The 18,303-nt window shown below is 44.7% G+C and overlaps 1 protein-coding gene across 1 annotated transcript in view; it reads left to right on the forward strand.

The window, feature by feature from the left end:
* The first annotated feature begins 7,890 nt into the window (after nt 1-7,890).
* Nucleotides 7,891-18,303, forward strand: part of ZNF516 (zinc finger protein 516) — a 99,352-nt gene continuing 88,939 nt past the window's right edge. The window contains exon 1 of the mRNA XM_074547658.1: nt 7,891-8,060. The gene's annotated coding sequence lies outside the window, so the exon portion shown is untranslated. The remainder of the gene's footprint in view (nt 8,061-18,303) is intronic.

The following is an 18,303-nucleotide window of genomic DNA, read 5'->3' on the forward strand; positions in this document are numbered from 1 at the left end:
TAGCTTTCTCCAAAAAAGCAAGGATGAGAACAAAGAAGGCTCCAGGAGCAGGTGCAGAGCCAGGCAGTGGGTAGCCAAAACTACTGGCTTTGGCCCAGGTCCCACAGCAGAGCTCCTGGCTGTGACCTCAACAGTCACCCCTCCTTGGTTCCTGCAGCTTAGGGCAGCAGTTCTTGCTCGGCTGTTCACACCAGCTTCCAGTTGCTGGCCTCTCACAGACTTGGCACTGGATCCACCACAACATTCTTTGGGGTTACAAGGCAGGAGGAGAGCACTCCCGCCCTCTCTCACAGCCCATTGACCCCTTCTTCCCACTTATGCCTCATGGTGTCTCTCCTGTGGACTATACACGTAGATATTTGTGTTGTGTCAGTTCTACCTGGAGGAGCCTTCAGGGAGTTAAACACCAAATGGTGAACCCAACTCTCTTAAATTCTGTAACGCAAGTAAACAAACAAACCAAAACACACTTTAGCCTTAGTAACACCAAATGGAGTTGACAGCACACACTCACATGGATCCTTCTTCTCTGGAGAAAACATTGGCTTGGACAATACTAACAGCATCATTCTGCGAGCATTTTTGGCAGTGTTGTTACCGCAGTTATGTTGCAATCTATTACTTTCATTACCCCAACTTCCATCAAAATAATTAGGGTCCTGGACTTCTTAGATGATAGAGGGATTTGGCATGAAATGTTCTTATACCTTAGGGAAAACTACGTGGAGTATTTACAGAGCAACATTCTTCACAGCAGTAAAAGTATGAGTGGTGGTATATCTTGCATTGCAAGAACATTGCCATACCAGTGATGTGAAATGCAGATCTATTGCATTTGATTTTATAAAGCCCCTAGGAGCAAAGAGTATGTTTGCACCATTGATATTAATGGGACCCTTTGCAATAAAACCAGTTATTGGGAATCTTTTGAACAGCAGAAGGAATCTAAGAGTTGCTGGTGTATGTGATAACTGCTTTATTGAGTGAGTATGTCTCTGCTTTTGTCACAGAAGCAAATGAAAATGTAAATAGAAGGGGAAAAAAACCAACAGATAAGGTATTGCTCCGCAAGAACATTCAAAACAAAGAAGTATCTTCCAAATAGCCTGTTCCCTTCAGGAAGCTAGATAAGTGTTTTAGAATAAAAGTGCTGCTTATTCCTGAATGAGGCACCCACATAGGGAGCTGCTTTAGTTTGGTTATTCTGCAAACAATCCTGATAGCAAAAGCTCTGCCAGCCGGCTTCCTTGGAGAGGAGGGGGGAGGAGGTCTTCACTACATTAGGAGCCTTTTGTTGGTCTGATATGGCTATATTCCCCATCACACTGGTGTTCAGCAGGGTTTCCAGGATAAAACAGAAATCCAAATAGAAATCCAAATACCCCTCTCTGTCTACTTGAAAGTTTGTTCTGATTTGAACAGAATTTGTGTACTTACCAGACAATTGAATAGTGTAGTTTAACACTCAGCCTTTTCTGTGCCCGTTTTAAAACACAGAGGGGGGAAAGCAAGGGGGATTATACTGTAGGAAGCAGAGAAGCAAAAGTGCACTGCATATGACTAAAATATCTTCAAATCCTTGCTACAGAAGTTTCTCAAAACCTTGCCGTCTCTAAGTAAGGTCTTTGTTGACATGAGTGCCTTGCTTGTTACTGAATGCTCTGGGTTTATTAGCTTTGGAGTTTAACGAGGGAAAAAAGGCAAATGCATCACAAAATCTGCAGTGGACCAACTTCCCTAACTCACTTCTGTCTTTCAAACCCTATGAAAGCAACAAATGAGACGCCGCCTGCAACTTGTTGTTATAAGTCAGGAAAATTTTATGCTGATAATTTTATGCTAATGATCCTGAGTGTTTGTTTCAGCCTCTTTGTCTCACTAGAACAAATTCTGTTGGTTGATTCGTGGATCCAAATGCGAAAAAAGGAATCATGAATTTTGTGTGATTTATGGGGAAATTAGAAAAATAGCCAATTTGGCATAAAATTGTGAAGGGAAGAAAAATGGTCTATCAGCAATGAAAGAAAAAGGGGAAAGTTTTTGGAAGAGTTCCTGTTCTCAAAATAATTTTCCCCAAAATTCTGCATACTTCTTATGACTTATACTGTTGCAAACTACTGCAGCTTCAGATGTAATCATTGTACTTCTACTAATTTTTAATTTATGCCGATTCAGAAATACAGGCTGACACACACAGTTTCAGGAGTAGCAGACACACAGCAACATCTTAGCTACCCACCCCAATCTAGTATTTCCTGATTTTACTTTAGGATGTGGGCAGTAGTATGCTAAAACTAGGGTAATGACACACATTTCTGATTTGAATGAGATTCAGAAGGTAGGAAAAAGGTTTGGGAGCTTCTGAATGCTGAGTTTTTGTCTGACTCACTGAAAGGTTAGAAAGCTCTGGCAAACTTTTACTCTAGCCTGTGAATGGATCTGTGTGGATGGACTCTGGTGTAAGTTGCAGCATCTCTGCAGTGAGGCAATAAACTCTGGGATTTAGACTCTAAAGCATCTCTATTTCTCATCTGCAAGTTCCTGTGTGCTTTCAGCCAAGTAAATATCTGATGCTGGTTAACTTTTACTGTTCCTTCTGCTGCTCGTCTTTGCAGATCCACATCCGAGTGCTTATGGCATATTATGTTACAGCCAACCAACTAACTTCCTCTCAAACATGTTACTTCTACTCTGTTGCTTGTGATATTGATGGCTGTTTTGACCTTTGCAGTTCTCTAATTACTGAAGCTTTAAAATAGTACACATCAGGTAAAATATTCTCTTTTTGAAGTTCCTTTTTTCTCGCATGCCTGAGCTGAAAGACCATATAAACTAAGATTATTCAACCACTTTAGACCACTGCACAGAATGTCAAGGGAAATTTTGTTAGCGAGGACAAGTGACTGTTTTGTTCCACTTTTACTTTGGAGGTACTTTTCACACAGCAGAAGATAGTACAATGATGTATTTGCCACGCCGTTCCATAAATCAATTAAATTCTTATCCTTGCTAAACTCCAGAAGTGAACATTTGTGAAGCTATTTTTTTTTTCTGTAGTCCTTTATTTAAAATTTGTGGAACACTCCCAGATAAGACATTGTTTAGAGCTGGCAACCAATTTCCCCAGTTTTAGCAGGCGTCGCATTCGCTGCAACATCACAGGTCATTTTTAGCTATTGTACGTCTTTGTCTGGTCCAGTCAGAAAAGCGCACAAGCACTCCAGTACTATCAGTTATGCTTGGAGGAACATAAGAAGGGCGAGGGGGAGGGGAGAGAAAGAGACACAAACTCAGAAATACCCCGTTTTTCTGCTTTGGGAGAGCACAGCCCGTTAACAGCCAGGTCCAGCCTGCCAGAAAATCAGCGTACTGCAGTATCCCTATCGGTAGTCAGAATGGAAAAACCTGAGCCACAGAAATATGCCCTCCCAATGATCTCTGTCTCAAAGCAAAAAATAAAAACCTTAAAAGTTGCATCATTATTGAATTTGTCTTCCTTGAAATTAATTCTACTTTATGGCCTAGTTCTTTTATATTTCTGAACCTATTATGTGCCACATCTGTGGAAGTCTGATCAACTATTCTGAAACCAGCTGCTGCTGAGATTCTTTCAGTTAAGCTGAAATTAAGAACAGGTTTGTGGGCTCCCTACCTGCTGTGAAGCCGTGATGTAGTTTATAAAATTACATATGGGTGAGAAAATCTGACTGCCAGGGCTGGAAAAGTTGGTACATTTAGCATGAACCTAAAATAGCCATGTACACTGAAGCTGTACTTGTTTGCAATATTAACTTTTTCTGCTCTCTTCCTCAGTGTCATTGTAAAAGCAATATTGGATAATTTGGTTTTAAAAAAAATGTGGGTTTGAGAGGATCAAAGCACAAAAAAATCAAAATCAGGTTATATCCTAGCAACTGTGTTGGCAGTAGGGGCAAATATGAAAGACATTAGAGTTAAAAATGTTGATTCTTCAAGAAAGGTCTCCAGATTATTTCTGCCATAAGGAAAAGCCCCTTACATGCTGTACACAAGATGATGGAAACAAACACCAGCCATCCTTTATCATTGATGCAATTACATTGATAGCAAGGGGACAACTTGTATGAGTAGAAAGTAAAGAGGTTATGACCACATCCTGACACCTGATACAATTTGTCAACAGATATGACCAAGTTGCTTATTGCTGTTACACATTAATAGACATGTCAGATCATGAAATATGTGCACCTCTCCGAATGGAAAAATATTTTCAAATCCTTTCACTAGATTTATGTCTGACTAAATTAACAGGGTGCAAGAGCTTGACCTCAATCCATGCAAACCCCGGGGTACACTGGTGTGCAGAACTTTGGTGGGTGGGGGTGTGTTTTCATAGTACCAACTCTGGAAGCAGCCTCACACCACACAGCTACTGAGGCATGATTAGAGAGGAAAGAAAGATTGTTGTGGTGCACATCAGAAGTCAATGTATTTAATCCAAATGTATAAGCTTGTTATTTATTGAAACCATTTTGATTCGGAGTGGAATTTGTGCCACCCACAGAAACTCTGGCAGCACACCAGTGTTAGAATGGTCCATTTTCACTGGAACCAGAAATGTGAGATACTTTTTTAAAAGCATTAGTGGGAATGCTTCTGTGTGGTGATCTGCAGACATAGATGGGTATTAGAGCTGCCTGTGCCTTCCAGTTTGTAACTTCTGCACGTATGTTTTGTATCTCCAGATACACCAAGAAAATTCAGGTTTAGAATGTAAAGATGATTTGTCATCAGTTTGTGTACTAATTTTTTGTGACCAAGCACAGTTTGAGAGTAAAATCTCTGTCTTACATTTAAACAGAATTTCAGACAGATTTGTAATAACTGAAAATATTAATTGGCACAAAACCTGAGTAAATCTGAGCAAGCACACAGAAAAAGAGACTCACTTCCCTAGATTACATTTCACAGACTGTATTTGTGTATGTGACATGTACACACACACATATGCACACACATATATATGAAATGCAATCCAAACTTGGCTTGTTTGCCTGTCTTGAAGTATTTATCTATGCTTTCAGCCTTGCTTTTACAGAGATGGCCTTTTTCTTCACTACTCCACCACAGTGTTTCTCGGGAACCTTTTCGTATCTAAACTTCCACCAATCACTCCTAAGGCTAAGTTATGCAGACAAGTAATCGCACAGAATTTCATCAAACTGCCATTTTCCCTAACTTGAGAAAGCCTGGTCCCAAACGCTGAACAAATAATTTATTAGACCATAGCAAAAGTAAATAAATGCTTTCCTGCTCCAAATATTTCATTAGCCAGAATTATTATACATGCAAGTCTATAAATAGTAAAACACATATTGAGCCATTAATATCGCTGACATTCTCATACAAAATACTGTAATTTAAAGAATTTGAAACTGGAGGACATCTCCTGGAAGATTTCTGGCGAAGATAAAATGAGCAAATTGTCTGCAAACAAATTAGTCACCCATGGAAATGGTACACTACTAACGAATTAAACATTAAGAACATCATCTCTACCTGAAATTTCTAATGACATTGATGATATTATGCAAATATATCCTGCATATCTTTTGAGTCTATAAATTCTTACACCGTTTCACTTTTGCTTTTAAAACCCAGAAGTGCTGGGCTCAGCAGAAGAAATGTGAGAAAATCTCCTATTTAAAATTACATGGACAGAGGAACTCTGCTGGTGACTTTCCGTGAAATTAATATACTGCTTGATTGTTTTTAAGGTCTCTGCATCTTCTGAATTTTTAATTGTCTTTCCATTAAAGTGGAATACCCCTCGTGTACTAAGCTTGAGATGGGTTCTCCAGTCCTTTCACTCCTGTAGCCTCCTATTTTCTTACGGGAACAAGGAGTGTAAGACTGGGCCCTATGAAAGCAAAGATGGAAAATATTAAGCATTTTAAGCATTACTCTGTCAAGTAATAGAGCAAGCACTGTGTTCTGTACTCTCATGTTTTACTGTCTAAGGAAAAGAATCTGTACAGACTCCGAGAGAAAAGGAGTAGGTCATAAAAATCACATTTTTAGGTAGAGGAGTTGAGAAGTCTCATGCACCTTTCATTGCTCTGACTTGTCAATTTTCGCCATATGGAAATTGTTAGCTTAATACTGTAGTTCTAAATACTGCCCAGGAATGCTGATTTATAATGGATTTCTTACTCTTTGTGTAAAGAAATGCTAAAGTACTATATAAACTGTGATTAGAGGATCTACACACTTGTGTTATAGGCGTGTGCTTGGGGTGGATTCTTCAGGCTAACAGAAGTGACATCTGCCCTGTTCCACTCACAGGTAAATCTGGCACCAGTGAACTCGGAATTCCCACAAAACACTGCACTTCTGGAGTAACTGGGAACCCAATTTGGCCAGCAATTGAAAAAGTGTGCAGGAAAGATGCTGATGCATAAGGGACAAAATCCAGACATTCCAGATGCGTTATTTGCTACTGAGGCACTTAAAGACACCCCATTAATGTAATGAAGCTGCTTTTGAAGAAAAGGCAACATGCATTTTTTAAAGTGCGTCCTCTCTATATTTTGACCAGCTGCTATGCACGTCTAGGTTTTTTTTTCCTGTAAATTACAATTAAATTTGATTGTCCCAAATACATCCCACTCAGGCATTCATGCTGAAAGCAGCAACAATTGTCAATGACCTTTAACACGCCTGCTATACAAATTAGTGCAGATCATTAATCACACATAGCTTACATTTTATGATTCGTGTATCCTTCATTACCAACTTTCCCCTCTCGCTCGCTGCCCCCTACCCCCACCGCTTCCCTTTATTCCGAGGGGTCTTGTAATAAGCACTGGAAAGGGCAGGATTTAAAGCCTCCCCCCGCCCCAATTTTGTTTTCCTCTCGTTGCCGGAGCAGTTCGCGTCCCAAGCGCAAGACGGAGGGAGGGAGGGAGGGAGGGCGCGGGGCCGGTGCGCCCAGGAAGGGCCGGGCCGGGGGCGGGGGCGGCTCCGGCGGGGAGCGCAGAGCCGTGGTGCCCGGGGACCACGGGGTTCTCCCGGCCCGGGGCGTCAGGATAACACCGTCCCTCCGTCAGAAGCGGTCCGTGTCAACTGTACGTCATCGCACATTATGAGACAAAGAAAGAAAGAAAAAAAAAAAAAGAAGAAGAAGAAAAAAAAGGCTCCATCCTCCACACCCTTGATGTCTAGTACCGAGCGTTAAATTAGGCTTCCCAGCCATAGACTAAACATTCCCCTCGCCTGTGGCACACACAGATTTGGCATGATTAAACAGGGCTTCGCAAACAGGCAGGAAAACAAGAATTGAACTTTTCAGCCATACGAAAGGGGGGGACCAGGGAGGCTTTTTGGTTATTTTTTTTTTTTTCTTTCTAAGGCCATATGGCAGATTGATTTGTTCGGAGGGCTTTCAACTTCCCCAGCGTGGCTGTTGAACAGTATTCCTCTTTGATCTTGATTGAGGACTTTAATGTTGTTGTTTCTGCGCATTTCAATAGATCCATAAATATTTTACCAGTGGAATTCGCCCAAAAAAAAAAAAAGAAGGAATAAAAAAAAATAAAGTTTCTCATAGAAATGCATCTGGGGCAACTCCAGCCCGCACCTTTCGCAGCGGAGGAGGTACGTGGGAACCGGGCCGGTGGTGGGCAGAAGCGCCACTCCGCGCCCGCACATCGCGGCGCCCGCCTTCCTCCCCCCGCTCTCCCGCAGCGCCCGGGGGCGGCGGCACCCGCGCCCCAACTTTGCCCCGCGCAGACAATGGTGCCCGCCGTGTGCGTGCGGGCTCGGCACCGGCCACACCAGCGCGGCCGCCGGGGGACGCGCGGCGGCGGCGGCGGCGGGGCGGGCGGGGCGCGGGCGCGGCGGGGGCGGTGCGCGGGCGCGGGGCGCGGCGGGGGCCGGCGGGGCCGCCCCCGCCCGCGCCAGTGGAGCTGCTCGGCGGATCATGTGCAGCGCGGCGCCGCTCGCATGCGGCGCGTGGTTTCACCTTCAGAGCAGCTCGGCGCGCCCTTCCCTGAACGCTGCCGCCGCCGGCCGCGCAGGAGGTGAGGGGCGGCGGGACGGGGAATGGCCCGGGGGGCGGGGGGTCCTCGGGCTGTGCCCCTGGGGGGAAAAAGCCCTCAACTTCGCGCCTCGTCCCGGGTGCGGGGACTGTCCCCCCGGTCATCGGAGCAGCTCCAAAATGGTAACTTTGCGCTGTTCCGCGAGGAGGTCGGGTTTGCTGCAGTGGTGGTGCCGGGGGGTGGGGGAGCCCTGCGGGCTCCGGCAGCCTTTTGGCTTTGTACGCTCCGTCAGGGGCGGTGAGGGGAGGCGGATTGCGATATTAATCCATTAAGAGACAAAGAACAAATTGCCGCACTTTAAAGTAAAAAGCTTCGGCTGAAGAAGGTGGGTGATGGGTCGTCGAGCCTAGAGTAGCCACTTCAGTTATTAACAGTGGGTTGTTCCCCGCTCTTTCTCCCCCCAGCCCCGCTGATATTGATCCAGCGTGTGCGTGAAATGCCCGATGTGGGGCTGTGCCCGTGTGTGTCCCCCCCTTGTTTGCGAGTCGCTCTCGGTTCCGTGGCGAGTCGGTCGCTGCGTGATCCCCGTTAGAGAAGTACACAGTTTATCAAAGGAAGTTGGGGGTGGGCGGGCGGAGAAAACAATTATTCACATATAGACAGCGAGGAGGACTCGGAGGACAATGTCTCCGTAGCGATTATTTCCAGAAGAGGAAAAATAGCCCGTTTGATGCGGGTGGGGTGGGGGAGGGAGGCAGGGAGTTTAATGTACATGTTAAAAAAAAAAAAGGGGGGGGGTCAAGTGGAGGGAAGGAAGGGGAGAGAGATAGGGAGGGAGAGAAAAGAAGAATAGAAATAATGCAGTTCCAGACATTTTGTGCTCTAAAAGCTTTCCTCCTCCTCGTCCCTCCCTCCCTCCCCCATTACTATCTTCGGTGATCATTAGCATAGCGCCGAGTCGCGATCCTAATGCGAATTAAGCACTTGGGCAAGTTGAGGAAAGTTTGGATGGGTAAACTTTGCTATGAGGGAAGAAGGTGGGGTGCTAAAACTGGCAGTACGTGTGGGGAGGCGTGTGGAGCATGACAGCCGGCCGTTGTTTTTCCCCTCAAACCAGCTAACCTCTGCAATTAGCTGCTGGAGACAAACCCTGTGTTTTAAGCCGAAAAGTGTCGGTTTGGAGTCAGCACCATTTATTAGGAGCGTTAATAAGCTCCCATCAGCAGACAGGGATCTTCTGGGGAATGCGCATTGTGTGTGCCCACAGCTTATCCATTACCCCTATAGATACGGAGGCGCTCGGGCACTGGACGTGCAAATATCATTTTGCTCGGACTATTTTCGAAACATTAATTCTGTTCTTTATTTAATCCAGATGCAGGGTTCCCCTCCCCCCCCAGCCCCCCCCCCCCCGCATTTGCTGCCTTATTGTTGGGTGTACATTTTCTGAAAAGGCGACTGGTGTAACCTGTGGAATTTGAAATGCAAATAAAAGCCTGTGGGAGTTGAGGCAGAACAAATCAGCATTTATAAAGTGAAAAAGATTTAATGTCTTTGAAACCACTGCAAGATTTTTTTTTTTAATAAGAACTGAATCGTGACGTCAAGTCGTTTGGGCAAGATTTAAAATTTTTTTTTAATGTCTGAAACGCGGGTATGCGAAGTGCTTACAGGAAAAACAGATTACAAGATTAACATCTGTTAACATGATCGTTTATCTCCAGCCAAAAATAGGTCAGTCCTTTCTTAAGGAAACACGATTGCTGGGCGCATGATTAAATAATGAAATTAAGCTGATGAGTTCATAAATTAGACGCTGTGTCGACGTGCGTTAGGATCCGACGTGTGACAAAAATATGTAATTCGAGGTCCGCCGGAGAGCGGTGCGGGGTCAAAGTCCCTTTTTGGGGAGAGGCGCAACTCTCTCGCCGCCTCCTCCTCTTCCTCCTCCCCTCGCTCCCCATCGCCGGGCGCTCCCCGCTCGCACCCAGCGTCTCCCCGGGCTGAGGAGCCGAACTCTCCCGGCGAGCAGAGAAGTTTCCTCGGCGGGGAGGGACGCGGGGGTGCCGCGGTAAGGGGGGGTTGGGGAACGGGGCCGGACGGACGCCGAGCCGAGCCCCCGCCCGCCGGCGGCCCCGCCTCGCCGGGGCGGCCCTATCGGTCGGGCCCGCCCCCCGCCACCGCCCGGCCCGGCCCGGCCCAGCCCCGCTCGGCCCCGGGGTGTCGGGGCGCGGCGAGGTGGGACGGGGAGCCGCCGTGCCGCCGCCTTCCCGCGGCTCTCCTCCTGCCCTGCCCTGGCCTGCCCTGCCCTCAGCGCACCCCGGGCCCGGCCTCGTTCCTGCCGTCCCCCCGCCGTTCCCCCCGCAGTGCTGGGATCCGGCTGCTTTTTGGAAGTGGGTGCAAAAGTGCCCTTATGTAAAAAGCTCGTCGGGTCCGGCGGGGCCATCGATATTTGGATTTTTTTTTGTGGGGTTCATTTTAATATTTGTATTATTCTGAGGCGGATTCACCGGTTTCTGGAGAGTGTCTCCCCAAAAGTGGTGGCTGGGCGGGCGCCGTGCTCAGGGCCGGCTCCTGGGCGGCCGGGGCGAGGTCCCAGAAGCCCGGCCGGCAAAGGGCCGCTGCGCTTTGGCCCCATGCCACGGACTTTATTTCATGCTTGCTGCACTAAATGAGTTAACAGCCAAAGGGTTTTTCATTAACTCGACTTGGCAACCGTGTATTTCGTCGGCTTCTCCCCCCACCAACATCCCTCCTCCCCCCCAAAAAAAGAAAAGAAAGTATAATTTTAAGCAAAACCTGAGTGCCATAACATGGGTTGATTTTGATTTGGGAGGGGGAGTCTTTTTCAAAATCTTCTGTCAGTTTTCCCTTGTACCCTCATCCCTGGGCATGGTGTGTTTGTGGGATGATAGCTGAGAGTTTTATTTTGTGAGATGTGCTGTATGTCTTGATTTTTGACCATTGCTTTCCAGTGGTATTTTAAGGCCCTGTGTGTGCCGGACCAAGCGGGAGGATGCTGACCCTGTGGCAGCTGCCCCCACTGTGAGCCCTGCAAGGAATGTGTGGATGGCGCTGGGGGGAGCGTGTAGGTGTGCATGCTGGGGTGTACAGGTGTGTAGTGTATATGCTGGGGTGTACAGGTGTGTAGGTGTGCATCCTGGGGTGTACAGGTGTGTAGGTGTGCTTGCTGGTGTGTACATGCTGGGGTATACAGGTGTGTAGTGTGCATGCTGGGGTGTACAGGTGTGTAGGTGTACATACTGGGTTGTGTAGGTGTACATACTGGGGTGTACAGGTGTGTGTAGGTGTGCATCCTGGGGTGTACAGGTGTGCAGGTGTACAGGTGTGCATGCTGGGGTGTACAGGTGTGTAGTGTATATGCTGGGGTGTACAGGTGTGGATGCTGGGGCGTACAGGTGTGTAGTGTATATGCTGGGGTGTGCAGGTGTACAGGTGTGCATGCTGGGGTGTACAGGTGTGCATGCTGGGATGTGCAGGTGTGTAGGTGTGCATGCTGGGTTGTGTAGGTGTGCATGCTGGGGTGTACAGGTGTGTAGTGTACATGCTGGGCTGTACAGGTGTACAGGTGTGTCAGTATGCATGCTGGGGTGTACAGGTGTGTAGTGTGCATGCTGGCCTGTACAGGTGTACAGGTGTGTCAGTGTGCATGCTGGGGTGTACAGGTGTGTAGTGTACATGCTGGGCTGTACAGGTGTATAGGTGTGTCAGTGTGCATGCTGGGTTGTACAGGTGTGTAGTGTACATGCTGGGCTGTACAGGTGTACAGGTGTGTCAGTGTGCATGCTGGGGTGTACAGGTGTGTAGTGTACATGCTGGGCTGTACAGGTGTATAGTGTGCATGCTGGGAGCTGGGTGCTGCGTGCCAGGCAGGTGCGTGCAGGGCAGGAAGGTGTTGCAGCAGGTGGATAGGAGTGTGTGCGCACAGGGGCAGGGCAGGGATGGGGTATGTTGCGTTGCTGCATGGGATCCAGATGTGTGTGCCTGTAGGTGCTGCTGGGGATGTGTGTGCACGGCAGAATGAGGCTGGCGTGGCTGCTTGGTGGGGGAATGCTTCACTGACGCAGGTGTGTGTGTGTCCCCGTGTTTGTGGCAGTGTCCTGTGGGCAGGTGTGGGAAGTAGTGCAGGCTGGGCTTCTCCAGTGAGGTCCCCATGTGTTTCCCCCTGGGTGGCTGCTGCCAGTGGGTTGAAAATAACGGCGTTGTGAGAGGTGTTGGCTGTTTCAGGGGGGAGCAGTGCCAGGGAGGGGCGTTGCTAATGAGAGCAAAAGTTTCATCTCGGTGGGGGAGTATGTTGGTAGTTTTGCTCCAGTAGTTTTTTCCGTGGCAGCTGGCCGGAGGAGTTGTCTGTCAGTGAATGTTGCTGCTTCTCTGCCAAAGTGTCTTTCACTTCTGTTGCAGCAAATGCACCATCATCAGCTTGGTCATCTGCTACTCTGTGTGCCCCAGCCTTGTCTCACCAGGGTGAGCGCAGTGGTTTTTGGAGCTTTCCTCTGTTGAAACTGGAAGCTGAAGTTGCATAGGAGTACCTGTGGTGTAATTAGCATCGAGGTGCAGATATTCCAGGAGACGTCTTCAGTTTCACAAGAGCAGCTGCCATAGCCATCTTGAGTGAACTCTGTATAATAAAGTCATTTCCGTGGGGCTTTGTGTTACTGGCACAAGCACACCTTTACTAGCTCCTGGTGTAAAGTGGTTTTTAGCTATCTCTAGAAATTCTTGCCTGGGGTTTGTTTTCAAGCCTTTAGTTCCTGTGAAGCTGAGTGGTGTTGAAGTGACATGTAGTTAGTGATAAGTACTGTGCAGTCTGTGTGAACAATAGGGCATTATAGACCCTCTAAACTGTTAGATTAATATGCAAAGATAACGCTTACAGAAAAGAGAGAAAAAATAAAGCATCCGTGAAAATAACATTGTCCTAAGGAATGACCTAAAATATGTTTGAAGAGAGGAGTGGTCTTTGTTAGCACAGCACCTGTCTAAGCTTAGCACGACCTTCTAAACTCCTGTACCAGACAAACTGTGTATTAGTTCCTCCATGAATGGGAGCTACTACTTCTCTGTGCCTCACAGAAGAGAGTGTACATCACTAGGGTGAAATCTACCTACTGTTACTTGCAAGTGTCCTCAATAACTCTATCTGCCTAGAATGGAGCAACATTTTGTAGATTAAAGTTTTCCTGTGGCATTGACTAATGTATTTACTTTAAAAAATAGGTTCATTGTATGATTTTATAATTGGTCATAGTATCATGCTGTCACCAAAATTTAATAATAGCAATTATCAGTACAGAAACGTTCATGGAAGGGGTTGGAAATGATTGGGCCATTGTTCTGGATCTCTGCCTGTTGAATTGATCGTCATTTTAGCAAAGGAGGATGTTTATGTCTTAACATCTTACAGATCACCTTCAGAAGCTGGGCTCTTGGCTTCAGTTGACTGAAAAATGCATAACTTTTAAAATGCACCCTGCTGTGGGTGCTTACACCAGAGGGGGCAGCCTGGAAGGGTATCCTCATAGAAATGGTGTACTCACCAACTTTTGAGATCTTTGGGCAGTCTGTTTATTTGGATTTTTTTGCTAGGGTCTTTGTGAGCAGGCGACTTCAACAGTTACCTTTAGTTATCTCTAACTATTGTCTTATATATATATATATATGTAGTTATAATTACCAATAAATATTATCTGTCTATAGTTGTCTATATTTGTAGTTATCTATAGTTACCTATCTGTAGTTCTCTGTGATTGAGATCTGATGAGTTTTGTTCTGAGGTCCCATCTAATGAAAGGTACCTATTATTTAGTAAGATCCAAAACCTGTCAGCTTTGTAAGGCCTAACTTCTGTGACGACTTCAATTTGTGTCAAAAACTTCCAGGACTTCTTTGGGATTACATGCAGTATGCAGAATGATCCAGTGGAAAAGCTGTATATGTGTGCTTAAACTGGAAATCTGGGTTTGGCTATACTGTTTCATAAAGTCATCAGAATAGAAAGCTGAAATGTAAAGTGATTGCATTTTGCAGGAAGCAACTTGTCCAAGCTTGCAAATTTCACAAGAAAAGTGCCTGTTAGAGTTTTTGAGACACAAGTATGAATTTGTAGATACATATCTTTTGAGACTGAATGGGCATTGGATTTCTGCACGGAAAGGAGAAATGGACATACTGCTGTTTTTCACAACCATGTGATGTTCTTTAGTTGGATAAGAGCATGTCCAACCATCCTAAAAATTGACTTGTTGCTTGTGAATTCACTGCTGACCCATAATAAGCACCCTTTCCACTCCCATTGACTACTAGGATTTGCATGAGGGTGATTCTGGGTTGAATTACAGTTTCTATATGCATATCTGAAATCCTTAATTATATTGGCAGTTAATCAACTAAAACTTGTTACGGTCTTTTTTTTTTTTCCTCTAGCCATAAGCTTAATCCAGATACCTAATCAAAGCTTGGCCAGAAAAAAAAAAAAAAAACAAACAAAAAACCCCAAAAAACCCAGGAAAAAAAAAGTCACATTTATTTGATTAGATATCTGCAATATAAATATTTGAAACTTGGTGCAATGTTGCTTTTTCAAAGCAGACATCTTACGTGCTGCAAATATTTATACACTTCAGTGCTAGGATAAAGCTGTTCTGATTCAGACACTGAAGGCAAAATTCTGTTTTTTGGTTACCCACTGTAACTGCACAGAAACTGTAGAGTACTTGGGAGTTCGAATGACTTAGCAGATAGCAATATTTCCTGGTCGTCACTTCTGTCACTAATGTTAAAATTAAGTGGAACTTCCTCGTCTTTTCCAGCAGGAACGATTCTAGTAAATGTTATGTTAGTGAGCCCGCGTTAAAACTTGCGAGTGGATTATGGTCCAGGTAGTTAACGCTGCCACTTAGGCTTTCATTAGGATGATGACTTCATTATAAATGTTTACTTTCATTACCTAACTGTTAGTCAGCAAATGCTTAGTCTCTTGATCTGCTGAACCTGCTTTGCCATTTGAAGCTAGCGAGCTCTCTTTTGTTTGGTGTGATGATTACTCAACGCTGGTTGTTCATTTTTTGATGTTGTTTACATCTTGGTTATCTGCAGAGGCCCATCACTGTTGTTGCACACTTGGTGTTAGCAGTTTCTCCTTGCGTTCCTGAAACTGCAGCAGCGCTTGTGCAGAGGAACGTGGGGCATTGAGCCTGTGTTCCGAGATTAAATTTGTGTGCGGATAGACAGAACTTGCATCTCCCAAGTTGCTACCAAATTGTTTATTTTTTCTAGCAGGTCTCGTAGCAGTGGCACATACCTGCTCTAAGATAAGTTGTTCATTTACCACCCCCAAGTTGTGAGCTAACGCTGCACATGGGTGTCCATGGCAGGGATGCTGGGATAGGGGCTGCTGAGGACTCGTCTCTAAACTGTTTCAAGTAATGTAAGAACTGAGGCTCTTTTCTGTGGATTCAAGACTGCTTACCTTCTGAGGACTATTTAAAATTCATTTTTGCTAATCTTTCATTTAAGTGATTGCTTGTGGAAAAGAATTAAATTTTTATCAGCAGGATATTGTGTTGCTTAACGCTTGTTCAACAAAATCCACATTTCATTATGGGCTGTTGCAGAAGCTGTAGGCCTGGCATTACTGTTGTACTGTTGTGGTAAACCCAAGGTAACTATAGTAGGGTGGCTCTGAATTTAGAGCCCTGGATGTGGGGATGAATTTAGCACACAGCACTTAGCACCTAATTAAAGCTTATAGTATTACATCCGTAATCAGGGCACTCTTAGAATCTCTACGAAATTACTTTTTCCTTTGTCTGCTCTTCTCCCTTTTCTTTCTTGCCACCTCACTGTGTGGTGTTGGGAGCTTGCTTCTCCATGTTGGGCTGTTGTATTTATGTCCCAAAGGAAATGCTTTCCAGCAGTGTACTTCAAATTGCAAAGTAGAAGAATTTTGTGGCTCCCTAAATCTATAAGGCCAGTTTCTAAAATGATCTAGCTTTTAATCTTCTTTTCTAAGTAAAATAAAAACTACAAAGCTATGTAATTACAATTTGTAGCTATTTTTAGACTCCTGGCATGTTTCATTTATAGTATAATGATAAAAACAAATAGCACAGCGCCTAGACAGACAATTTTCAAACCAACAGCATCCACTTCAGCTACCCTGTGTGTATTTCATACATGTTTCCTTTGGTTCTTTTTTTTTTTGTTCTTTTTTTTTTTTTTTTGTTCTTTTTTGGCTGGGAGTGTACTGAAACTGTATGTCTCAGTCCATGCTGGGGGGTGCAGGGAAAACGAGAGCTCTGTCGGGCAGGTCGTGTTGTGAGTGCTTGCTGAAAAGCGGATCGTGTGTCAGTGAGTTTCAATGTACTGCACACACACACGCACACACAGACACACATGCACGCTTTGCTTTTCCGGCAGGTATAATAAAGGAAGAACGGTGAGTTGGCTCGTCACTATTTTTACACTGCATAGAAATGCTTGTGTTGGCTTATTATGGGGATAAAGCTGACTGAATAGTAATTTTTCCTTGTCTTTTTTAAGAAGATGGTGAGCAGGGAAGTGGTGTTAGTTTTCACTAAAGAAAGAGGGAGAGAAGCTGGTAGAAATTGAGGTGTTCTAGGCACAATTGTAGCCTAATTTTAAAATGGTCACGTTTACTTATTTAAAAATAGATTTGGGAATGAAATTAGCCATGTTCTTTGTTTTTAAAAGGGTAACGTGTGTGCACTCACCATATGGTAGCATTTAACCCATATTGTATTAGCTGACAACAAGTCACATTTATTCCCTGATTTATTTCAGTGTTTCAGAATGTTCTTTTTCTGAAATCTAGTACAATAAAAGATGCGTTTAGGGTTGTGCAATGTAATTGTCTGTAGCTGTTTTGCCTCATTGCTGAAATGATACCAGGTTCATGAGTAAGCAATATTTTCTCCTTCTGAAATAATTTCCTTAAGAAATAGTCATTCTCTGAATGTTGAAATGGTTTGCGGGAAGAGTTATGAACAATAGCCAGTGACACGGTGTGTTGTAAAGGATTGCGGGGCGAGGTGTTACAGTCTCTGCTGGCTGAAACTAGAGCTCCTCTTTTGATGGTTGGGTATGTGCTTGCAAAGTCTCTCTCTCCCCCCCTTTGTCCACCAGTCTTCACACAGGGGCTGCTTAGTTGTGTGTTTTAATGGATGCATTCTGGCTTCCTTTGTGGCAGACTGTGAGGCACCTGCATTGGTGAGCTGGGAGCAGTATTGGCAACCACAAGTATGATAAAACTATGAATCAGGCAGCTTAAGGACTGACTGAAACTATGCAGTTAGGGAAATAAGATATCTTATTTTCCCTTTGGATTTGGATTTCCCTGGGAGTTGTATTTTTAGGCTTTCTTTCCCCTGTGCCATCCTGTCTGTGCACATCTTGGGAGTTTCAGGAGCTGAGGCTCTCCTGCAAAGTCCTGAAGTGTGCAGTAAATAGGGGTTAGCCCCATACGGTGCGTTGCGTGAGAACTTTCAGAAGTCGGTGGCACTCCTCACTGAGGTACCAGTTGCTCACCATCTGTCTCTTAAAGTAATTTCTTTTAACCTTGGGACTCAAAAATATTTCAACAAGGTTATTCATGTGTTTGTATGAAGAGTCTGTAAGTGTACCGAAAAACTGCTAAGCTTCTACTTTCAGCGTGGTGTTTGAATACTAATGTATACCAATTATGAATGGCTGACACTGTAATTTATAGAAGTTGAAAGGAGCATTAAACACCACCCTTCCAACACTAAATACAGCTTTTCCTCCTGTTTGTAGCTGCTTATGTGAAACCAAGGGTCTGTCTTCCAGATTGTTGTGCTAGCACGTTGTACATCCTTGGATAAAATACCAAGTTTGTGTATTTTCACATCAGTCCCTTTGCAACATCCTGTGTATAACTGTACCTTTAGCTGATTAACACAATGCTTTCTTGGTACTGTTTTTGATGGCTCTGTGAATCCCTATTTTAAGACCTTTTTTAAAGGAGTGTTTTCATCACTAAAGAGAAAAGCTGTATGAAATCTATAAATACTTACTTTAATTAGATTTGCTCTGTTTGTCTCTTTTTTTTTTCTTTCCCTCCAGATAAATTTTACCTCAGTAATGAATGCTGTGATCTTCAATGCATAATTTATATTGACATTAATAATGATAGTTGGGGAATATTTTAATGCCAGTTTGAGAAAACATGACAATTTATGTTGGTAACCTTGGTCCCATTAAATAAGAACAGATTTTAGTAGAGAGC

Source organism: Zonotrichia albicollis, chromosome 1 (genome assembly GCF_047830755.1).
Source record: "Zonotrichia albicollis isolate bZonAlb1 chromosome 1, bZonAlb1.hap1, whole genome shotgun sequence".
Lineage (NCBI taxonomy): Eukaryota > Metazoa > Chordata > Aves > Passeriformes > Passerellidae > Zonotrichia > Zonotrichia albicollis.